Below are 13,949 nucleotides of genomic sequence, written 5' to 3'. Positions count from 1 at the left end.
ACGTTTTACGTTATACGTTATACATTATTCGTTATACGTTATACATTATACGTTATACGGTATACGTTCTATGATATGCGTTATACGTTATACGTTATACGTTATACGTTATACGTTATACGTTATACGTTATACGTTATACGTTATACGTTATACGTTATACGTTATACGTTATACGTTATACGTTATACGTTATACGTTATTATTTATACGTTATACGTTCTACGTTATACGGTATACGTTATACGTTATACGTTATACGTTATACGTTATACGTTATACGTTATATTTTATACGTTATACGTTATACGTTATACGTTATACGTTATACGTTATACGTTATACGTTATACGTTATACGTTATACGTTATACGTTACACGTTATACGTTATACGTTATACGGTATACGTTATACGTTATACGTTATACGTTATACGTTTTACGTTATACGTTGTACGTTATACGTTATACGTTATACGTTACACCTTATACGTTATAGGTTATACGTTATACGTTATACGGCACACGTTTTAGGATATGCGTTACACATTATGCGTTATACGTTATACGTTATACGTTATACGTTATACGTTATACGTTATAGGTTATACGTTATACGTTATACGTTATACGTTATACGTTATACGTTATACGTTATACGGTATACGTTCTATGATATGCGTTATACGTTATACGTTATACGTTATACGTTATACGTTATACGTTATACGTTATACGTTATACGTTATACGTTATACGTTATACGTTATACGTTATACGTTATTATTTATACGTTATACGTTCTACGATATACGGTATACGTTATACGTTATACGTTATACGTTATACGTTATACGTTATACGTTATACGTTATATTTTATACGTTATACGTTATACGTTATACGTTATACGTTATACGTTATACGTTATACGTTATACGTTATACGTTATACGTTACACGTTATACGTTATACGTTATACGGTATACGTTATACGTTATACGTTATACGTTATACGTTTTACGTTATACGTTGTACGTTATACGTTATACGTTATACGTTACACCTTATACGTTATAGGTTATACGTTATACGATATACGGCACACGTTTTAGGATATGCGTTACACATTATGCGTTATACGTTATACGTTATACGTTATACGTTATACGTTATACGTTATAGGTTATACGTTATACGTTATACGTTATACGTTATACGTTATACGTTATACGTTATACGTTATACGTTATACGTTATACGTTATACGTTATACGTTATACGTTATACGTTATACGTTATACGTTATACGTTATACGTTATAGGTTATACGTTATACGTTATACGTTATACGTTATACGTTATACGTTATACGTTCTACAATATACGTTATAAGTTATACGATATACGTTATACGGCATACGTTTTAGGATATGCGTTATACATTATGCGTTATACGTTAAACGTTATACGTTATTCGTTATACATTATACGTTATACTGTATACGTTCTAGGATATGCGCTATACGTTATACGTTACACGTTGTACGTTGTACGTTACAAGTTATACGATATAAGTTATACGTTATACGTCATTCGTTATACGTTATACATTATACGTTGTCCGTTATACGTTAGACAATATACGTTATACGTTATACGTCACTCGTTATACGTTATACATTATACGTTATACGTTATACGTTATACGTTATACGTTATACGTTATACGTTATGCGTTCTACGTTCTACGTTATACGTTATACGTTATACGTTATACGTTATACGTTATACGTTACACGTTATATGTTATACGTTATACGGTATACGTTATACGTTATACGTTATACGTTATACGTTTTACGTTATACGTTGTACGTTATACGTTATACGTTATACGTTACACCTTATACGTTATAGGTTATACGTTATACGTTATACGGCACACGTTTTAGGATATGCGTTACACATTATGCGTTATACGTTATACGTTATACGTTATACGTTATACGTTATACGTTATACGTTATACGTTATACGTTATACGTTATACGTTATACGTTATACGTTATACGTTCTACGTTATACGTTATAAGTTATACGTTATACGTTATACGGCATACGTTTTAGGATATGCGTTATACATTATGCGTTATACGTTAAACGTTATACGTTATTCGTTATACATTATACGTTATACTGTATACGTTCTAGGATATGCGCTATACGTTATACGTTACACGTTGTACGTTGTACGTTACAAGTTATACGTCATTCGTTATACGTTATACATTATACGTTGTCCGTTATACGTTAGACAATATACGTTATACGTTATACGTCATTCGTTATACGTTATACATTATACGTTATACGTTATACGTTATACGTTATACGTTATACGTTATACGTTATACGTTTAACGTTATACGTTATACGTTATACGTTACACGTTATACGTTATACGTTTTACGTTATACGTTATACATTATTCGTTATACGTTATACATTATACGTTATACGGTATACGTTCTATGATATGCGTTATACGTTATACGTTATACGTTATACGTTATACGTTATACGTTATACGTTATACGTTATACGTTATACGTTATACGTTATACGTTATACGTTATACGTTATACGTTATACGTTATACGTTATACGTTATTATTTATACGTTATACGTTCTACGTTATACGGTATACGTTATACGTTATACGTTATACGTTATACGTTATACGTTATACGTTATATTTTATACGTTATACGTTATACGTTATACGTTATACGTTATACGTTATACGTTATACGTTATACGTTATACGTTATACGTTATACGTTATACGTTACACGTTATACGTTATACGTTATACGGTATACGTTATACGTTATACGTTATACGTTATACGTTTTACGTTATACGTTGTACGTTATACGTTATACGTTATACGTTACACCTTATACGTTATAGGTTATACGTTATACGTTATACGGCACACGTTTTAGGATATGCGTTACACATTATGCGTTATACGTTATACGTTATACGTTATACGTTATACGTTATACGTTATAGGTTATACGTTATACGTTATACGTTATACGTTATACGTTATACGTTATACGTTATACGTTATACGGTATACGTTCTATGATATGCGTTATACGTTATACGTTATACGTTATACGTTATACGTTATACGTTATACGTTATACGTTATACGTTATACGTTATACGTTATACGTTATACGTTATACGTTATTATTTATACGTTATACGTTCTACGTTATACGGTATACGTTATACGTTATACGTTATACGTTATACGTTATACGTTATACGTTATATTTTATACGTTATACGTTATACGTTATACGTTATACGTTATACGTTATACGTTATACGTTATACGTTATACGTTACACGTTATACGTTATACGTTATACGGTATACGTTATACGTTATACGTTATACGTTATACGTTTTACGTTATACGTTGTACGTTATACGTTATACGTTATACGTTACACCTTATACGTTATAGGTTATACGTTATACGTTATACGGCACACGTTTTAGGATATGCGTTACACATTATGCGTTATACGTTATACGTTATACGTTATACGTTATACGTTATACGTTATAGGTTATACGTTATACGTTATACGTTATACGTTATACGTTATACGTTATACGTTATACGTTATACGTTATACGTTATACGTTATACGTTATACGTTATACGTTATACGTTATACGTTATACGTTATACGTTATACGTTATACGTTATACGTTATACGTTATACGTTATACGTTATACGTTATACGTTATACGTTATACGTTATACGTTATACGTTATACGTTATACGTTATACGTTATACGTTATACGTTATACGTTATACGTTATACGTTATACGTTATACGTTATACGTTATACGTTATACGTTATACGTTATACGTTATACGTTATACGTTATACGTTATACGTTATACGTTATACGTTATACGTTATACGTTATACGTTATACGTTATACGTTATACGTTATACGTTATACGTTATACGTTATACGTTATACGTTATACGTTATACGTTATTATTTATACGTTATACGTTCTACGTTATACGGTATACGTTACACGTTATACGTTATACGTTATACGTTATACGTTATACGTTATATTTTATACGTTATACGTTATACGTTATACGTTATACGTTATACGTTATACGTTATACGTTATACGTTATACGTTATACGTTACACGTTATACGTTATACGTTATACGTTATACGTTATACGTTATACGTTATACGTTATACGTTATAGGTTATACGTTATACGTTATACGTTATACGTTATACGTTATACGTTATACGTTATACGTTATACGTTATACGTTATACGTTATACGTTATACGTTATACGTTATACGTTATACGTTATACGTTATACGTTATACGTTATACGTTATACGTTATACGTTATACGTTATACGTTATACGTTATACGTTATACGTTATACGTTATACGTTATACGTTATACGTTATACGTTATACGTTATACGTTATACGTTATACGTTATACGTTATACGTTATACGTTATACGTTATACGTTATACGTTATACGTTATACGTTATACGTTATACGTTATACGTTATACGTTATACGTTATACGTTATACGTTATACGTTATACGTTATACGTTATACGTTATACGTTATACGTTATACGTTATACGTTATACGTTATTATTTATACGTTATACGTTCTACGTTATACGGTATACGTTATACGTTATACGTTATACGTTATACGTTATACGTTATACGTTATATTTTATACGTTATACGTTATACGTTATACGTTATACGTTATACGTTATACGTTATACGTTATACGTTATACGTTATACGTTACACGTTATACGTTATACGTTATACGGTATACGTTATACGTTATACGTTATACGTTATACGTTATACGTTATACGTTACACGTTATACGTTATACGTTATACGGTATACGTTATACGTTATACGTTATACGTTATACGTTATACGTTATACGTTATACGTTATACGTTATACGTTATACGTTATACGTTATACGTTATACGTTACACGTTATACGTTATACGTTATACGGTATACGTTATACGTTATACGTTATACGTTATACGTTATACGTTATACGTTATACGTTATGCGTTCTACGTTATACGTTATACGTTATACGTTATACGTTATACGTTATACGTTATACGTTATACGTTATGCGTTATACGTTATTCGTTATACGTTATGCGTTATACGTTATACGTTATACGTTATACGTTATACGTTATACGTTATACGTTATACGTTATGCGTTATACGTTATACGTTATGCGTTATACGTTATTCGTTATACGTTATGCGTTATACGTTATACGTTATACGTTATACGTTATACGTTATACGTTATACGTTATACGTTATACGTTATACGTTATACGTTATACGTTATACGTTATACGTTATACGTTATACGTTATATTTTATACGTTATACGTTATACGTTATACGTTATACGTTATACGTTATACGTTATACGTTATACGTTATACGTTATACGTTATACGTTACACGTTATACGTTACACGTTATACGTTATACGTTATACGGTATACGTTATACGTTATACGTTATACGTTATACGTTTTACGTTATACGTTGTACGTTATACGTTATACGTTATACGTTACACCTTATACGTTATAGGTTATACGTTATACGTTATACGGCACACGTTTTAGGATATGCGTTACACATTATGCGTTATACGTTATACTTTATACGTTATACGTTATACGTTATACGTTATAGGTTATACGTTATACGTTATACGTTATACGTTATACGTTATACGTTATACGTTATACGTTATACGTTATACGTTATACGTTATACGTTATACGTTATACGTTATACGTTATACGTTATACGTTATACGTTATACGTTATACGTTATACGTTATACGTTATACGTTATACGTTATACGTTATACGTTATACGTTATACGTTATACGTTATACGTTATACGTTATACGTTATACGTTATACGTTATACGTTATACGTTATACGTTATACGTTATACGTTATACGTTATACGTTATACGTTATACGCTATACGTTATACGTTATACGTTATACGTTATACGTTATACGTTATGCGTTATACGTTATACGTTATACGTTATACGTTATACGTTATGCGTTCTACGTTATGCGTTCTACGTTATACGTTCTACGTCATGCGTTCTACGTTAGACGTTATACGTTATACGTTATACGTTATACGTTATACGTTATACGTTATACGTTATACGTTATACGTTATACGTTACACGTTATACGTTATACGTTATACGTTATACGTTATACGTTATACGTTATACGTTATACGTTATACGTTATACGTTATACGTTATACGTTATACGTTATACGTTATACGTTATACGTTATACGTTATACGTTATACGTTATACGTTATACGTTCTACGTTATACGTTATAAGTTATACGTTATACGTTATACGGCATACGTTTTAGGATATGCGTTATACATTATGCGTTATACGTTAAACGTTATACGTTATTCGTTATACATTATACGTTATACTGTATACGTTCTAGGATATGCGCTATACGTTATACGTTACACGTTGTACGTTGTACGTTACAAGTTATACGATATAAGTTATACGTTATACGTCATTCGTTATACGTTATACATTATACGTTGTCCGTTATACGTTAGACAATATACGTTATACGTTATACGTCATTCGTTATACGTTATACATTATACGTTATACGTTATACGTTATACGTTATACGTTATACGTTATACGTTATACGTTATACGTTTAACGTTATACGTTATACGTTATACGTTACACGTTATACGTTATACGTTTTACGTTATACGTTATACATTATTCGTTATACGTTATACATTATACGTTATACGGTATACGTTCTATGATATGCGTTATACGTTATACGTTATACGTTATACGTTATACGTTATACGTTATACGTTATACGTTATACGTTATACGTTATACGTTATACGTTATACGTTATACGTTATACGTTATACGTTATACGTTATTATTTATACGTTATACGTTCTACGTTATACGGTATACGTTATACGTTATACGTTATACGTTATACGTTATACGTTATACGTTATATTTTATACGTTATACGTTATACGTTATACGTTATACGTTATACGTTAAACGTTATACGTTACACGTTATACGTTATACGTTATACGTTACACGTTATACGTTATACGTTATACGGTATACGTTATACGTTATACGTTATACGTTATACGTTTTACGTTATACGTTGTACGTTATACGTTATACGTTATACGTTACACCTTATACGTTATAGGTTATACGTTATACGTTATACGGCACACGTTTTAGGATATGCGTTACACATTATGCGTTATACGTTATACGTTATACGTTATACGTTATACGTTATACGTTATAGGTTATACGTTATACGTTATACGTTATACGTTATACGTTATACGTTATACGTTATACGGTATACGTTCTATGATATGCGTTATACGTTATACGTTATACGTTATACGTTATACGTTATACGTTATACGTTATACGTTATACGTTATACGTTATACGTTATACGTTATACGTTATACGTTATTATTTATACGTTATACGTTCTACGTTATACGGTATACGTTATACGTTATACGTTATACGTTATACGTTATACGTTATACGTTATATTTTATACGTTATACGTTATACGTTATACGTTATACGTTATACGTTATACGTTATACGTTATACGTTATACGTTATACGTTACACGTTATACGTTATACGTTATACGGTATACGTTATACGTTATACGTTATACGTTATACGTTTTACGTTATACGTTGTACGTTATACGTTATACGTTATACGTTACACCTTATACGTTATAGGTTATACGTTATACGTTATACGGCACACGTTTTAGGATATGCGTTACACATTATGCGTTATACGTTATACGTTATACGTTATACGTTATACGTTATACGTTATAGGTTATACGTTATACGTTATACGTTATACGTTATACGTTATACGTTATACGTTATACGTTATACGTTATACGTTCTACGATATACGTTATAAGTTATACGATATACGTTATACGGCATACGTTTTAGGATATGCGTTATACATTATGCGTTATACGTTAAACGTTATACGTTATTCGTTATACATTATACGTTATACTGTATACGTTCTAGGATATGCGCTATACGTTATACGTTACACGTTGTACGTTGTACGTTACAAGTTATACGATATAAGTTATACGTTATACGTCATTCGTTATACGTTATACATTATACGTTGTCCGTTATACGTTAGACAATATACGTTATACGTTATACGTTATACGTCATTCGTTATACGTTATACATTATACGTTATACGTTATACGTTATACGTTATACGTTATACGTTATACGTTATACGTTATGCGTTCTACGTTCTACGTTATACGTTATACGTTATACGTTATACGTTATACGTTATACGTTACACGTTATATGTTATACGTTATACGGTATACGTTATACGTTATACGTTATACGTTATACGTTTTACGTTATACGTTGTACGTTATACGTTATACGTTATACGTTACACCTTATACGTTATAGGTTATACGTTATACGTAATACGGCACACGTTTTAGGATATGCGTTACACATTATGCGTTATACGTTATACGTTATACGTTATACGTTATACGTTATACGTTATACGTTATAGGTTATACGTTATACGTTATACGTTATACGTTATACGTTATACGTTATACGTTATACGTTATACGTTATACGTTATACGTTATACGTTATACGTTATACGTTATACGTTATACGTTATACGTTATACGTTATACGTTATACGTTATACGTTATACGTTATACGTTATACGTTATACGTTATACGTTATACGTTATACGTTATACGTTATACGTTATACGTTATACGTTATACGTTATACGTTATACGTTATACGTTATACGTTATACGTTATACGTTATACGTTATACGTTATACGTTATACGTTATACGTTATACGTTATACGTTATACGTTATACGTTATACGTTATACGTTATACGTTATACGTTATACGTTATACGTTATACGTTATGCGTTATACGTTATACGTTATACGTTATACGTTATACGTTATACGTTATACGTTATACGTTATACGTTACACGTTATACGTTATACGTTATACGGTATACGTTATACGTTATACGTTATACGTTATACGTTTTACGTTATACGTTGTACGTTATACGTTATACGTTATACGTTACACCTTATACGTTATAGGTTATACGTTATACGTTATACGGCACACGTTTTAGGATATGCGTTACACATTATGCGTTATACGTTATACGTTATACGTTATACGTTATACGTTATACGTTATAGGTTATACGTTATACGTTATACGTTATACGTTATACGTTATACGTTATACGTTATACGTTATACGTTATACGTTCTACGATATACGTTATAAGTTATACGATATACGTTATACGGCATACGTTTTAGGATATGCGTTATACATTATGCGTTATACGTTAAACGTTATACGTTATTCGTTATACATTATACGTTATACTGTATACGTTCTAGGATATGCGCTATACGTTATACGTTACACGTTGTACGTTGTACGTTACAAGTTATACGATATAAGTTATACGTTATACGTCATTCGTTATACGTTATACATTATACGTTGTCCGTTATACGTTAGACAATATACGTTATACGTTATACGTCATTCGTTATACGTTATACATTATACGTTATACGTTATACGTTATACGTTATACGTTATACGTTATACGTTATACGTTATGCGTTCTACGTTCTACGTTATACGTTATACGTTATACGTTATACGTTATACGTTATACGTTACACGTTATATGTTATACGTTATACGGTATACGTTATACGTTATACGTTATACGTTATACGTTTTACGTTATACGTTGTACGTTATACGTTATACGTTATACGTTACACCTTATACGTTATAGGTTATACGTTATACGTAATACGGCACACGTTTTAGGATATGCGTTACACATTATGCGTTATACGTTATACGTTATACGTTATACGTTATACGTTATACGTTATACGTTATAGGTTATACGTTATACGTTATACGTTATACGTTATACGTTATACGTTATACGTTATACGTTATACGTTATACGTTATACGTTATACGTTATACGTTATACGTTATACGTTATACGTTATACGTTATACGTTATACGTTATACGTTATACGTTATACGTTATACGTTATACGTTATACGTTATACGTTATACGTTATACGTTATACGTTATACGTTATACGTTATACGTTATACGTTATACGTTATACGTTATACGTTATACGTTATACGTTATACGTTATACGTTATACGTTATACGTTATACGTTATACGTTATACGTTATACGTTATACGTTATACGTTATACGTTATACGTTATACGTTATACGTTATACGTTATACGTTATACGTTATGCGTTATACGTTATACGTTATACGTTATACGTTATACGTTATACGTTATACGTTATACGTTATACGTTACACGTTATACGTTATACGTTATACGTTATACGTTATACGTTATACGTTCTACGATATACGTTATAAGTTATACGTTATACGTTATACGGCATACGTTTTAGGATATGCGTTATACATTATGCGTTATACGTTAAACGTTATACGTTATTCGTTATACATTATACGTTATACTGTATACGTTCTAGGATATGCGCTATACGTTATACGTTATACATTATACGTTATACGTTATACGTTATACGTTCTACGATATACGTTATAAGTTATACGATATACGTTATACGGCATACGTTTTAGGATATGCGTTATACATTATGCGTTATACGTTAAACGTTATACGTTATTCGTTATACATTATACGTTATACTGTATACGTTCTAGGATATGCGCTATACGTTATACGTTACACGTTGTACGTTGTACGTTACAAGTTATACGATATAAGTTATACGTTATACGTCATTCGTTATACGTTATACATTATACGTTGTCCGTTATACGTTAGACAATATACGTTATACGTTATACGTCATTCGTTATACGTTATACATTATACGTTATACGTTATACGTTATACGTTATACGTTATACGTTATACGTTATGCGTTCTACGTTCTACGTTATACGTTATACGTTATACGTTATACGTTATACGTTATACGTTATACGTTAAACGTTATACGTTATACGTTATACGTTATACGTTATACGTTATACGTTATACGTTATACGTTATACGTTATACGTTATACGTTATACGTTATACGTTATACGTTATACGTTATACGTTATACGTTATACGTTATATGTTATACGTTATACGTTATACGTTATACGTTATACGTTATGCGTTATACGTTATGCGTTCTACGTTATACGTTATACGTTATACGTTATACGTTATACGTTATACGTTATACGTTATACGTTATACGTTATACGTTATACGTTATACGTTATACGTTATACGTTATACGTTATACGTTATACGTTATACGTTATACGTTATACGTTATGCGTTATACGTTATACGTTATACGTTATACGTTATACGTTATACGTTATACGTTATACGTTATACCTTATACGTTATACGTTATACGTTATACGTTATACGTTATACGTTATGCGTTCTACGTTATACGTTATACGTTATACGTTATACGTTATACGTTATACGTTATGCGTTATACGTTATTCGTTATACGTTATGCGTTATACGTTATACGTTATACGTTATACGTTATACGTTATACGTTATACGTTATACGTTATACGTTATACGTTATACGTTATACGTTATACGTTATACGTTATACGTTATACGTTATACGTTATACGTTATACGTTATACGTTATACGTTATACGTTATACGTTATACGTTATACGTTATACGTTATACGTTATACGTTATACGTTTTACGTTATACGTTATACGTTATACGTTATACGTTATACGTTATACGTTATGCGTTATACGTTATACGTTATACGTTATACGTTATACGTTATGCGTTCTACGTTATGCGTTCTACGTTATACGTTATACGTTATACGTTATACGTTATACGTTATACGTTATACGTTATACGTTATACGTTATACGTTATACGTTATACGTTATACGTTATACGTTATACGTTATACGTTATACGTTATACGTTATACGTTATACGTTATACGTTATACGTTATACGTTATACGTTATACGTTATACGTTATACGTTATACGTTATACGTTATACGTTATACGTTATACGATATACGTTCTACGTTATACGTTATAAGTTATACGTTATACGTTATACGGCATACGTTTTAGGATATGCGTTACACATTATGCGTTATACGTTATACGTTATACGTTATACGTTATACGTTATACGTCATTCGTTATACGTTATACATTATACGTTGTCCGTTATACGTTAGACAATATACGTTATACGTTATACGTCATTCGTTATACGTTATACATTATACGTTATACGTTATACGTTATACGTTATACGTTATACGTTATACCTTTAACGTTATACGTTATACGTTATACGTTACACGTTATACGTTATACGTTTTACGTTATACGTTATACATTATTCGTTATACGTTATACATTATACGTTATACGGTATACGTTCTATGATATGCGTTATACGTTATACGTTATACGTTATACGTTATACGTTATACGTTACACGTTATACGTTATACGTTATACGTTATACGTTATACGTTATACGTTATACGTTATACGTTATACGTTATTATTTATACGTTATACGTTCTACGTTATACGGTATACGTTATACGTTATACGTTATACGTTATACGTTATACGTTATACGTTATATTTTATACGTTATACGTTATACGTTATACGTTATACGTTATACGTTATACGTTATACGTTATACGTTATACGTTATACGTTATACGTTATACGTTACACGTTATACGTTATACGTTATACGGTATACGTTATACGTTATACGTTATACGTTATACGTTTTACGTTATACGTTGTACGTTATACGTTATACGTTATACGTTACACCTTATACGTTATAGGTTATACGTTATACGTTATACGGCACACGTTTTAGGATATGCGTTACACATTATGCGTTATACGTTATACGTTATACGTTATACGTTATACGTTATACGTTATAGGTTATACGTTATACGTTATACGTTATACGTTATACGTTATACGTTATACGTTATACGTTATACGTTATACGTTATACGTTATACGTTATACGTTATACGTTATACGTTATACGTTATACGTTATACGTTATACGTTATACGTTATACGTTATACGTTATACGTTATACGTTATACGTTATACGTTATACGTTATACGTTATACGTTATACGTTATACGTTATACGTTATACGTTATACGTTATACGTTATACGTTATACGTTATACGTTATACGTTATACGTTATACGTTATACGTTATACGTTATACGTTATACGTTATACGTTATACGTTATACGTTATACGTTATACGTTATACGTTACACGTTATACGTTATACGTTATACGTTATACGTTATACGTTATACGTTATACGTTCTACGATATACGTTATGAGTTATACGTTATACGTTATACGGCATACGTTTTAGGATATGCGTTATACATTATGCGTTATACGTT

The sequence above is a fragment of the Ptiloglossa arizonensis genome, chromosome 10 (assembly GCF_051014685.1).
Source record: "Ptiloglossa arizonensis isolate GNS036 chromosome 10, iyPtiAriz1_principal, whole genome shotgun sequence".
NCBI lineage: Eukaryota > Metazoa > Arthropoda > Insecta > Hymenoptera > Colletidae > Ptiloglossa > Ptiloglossa arizonensis.
The sequence above is the reverse complement of the archived record's forward strand: the minus strand, read 5'-3'. Positions refer to the sequence as shown.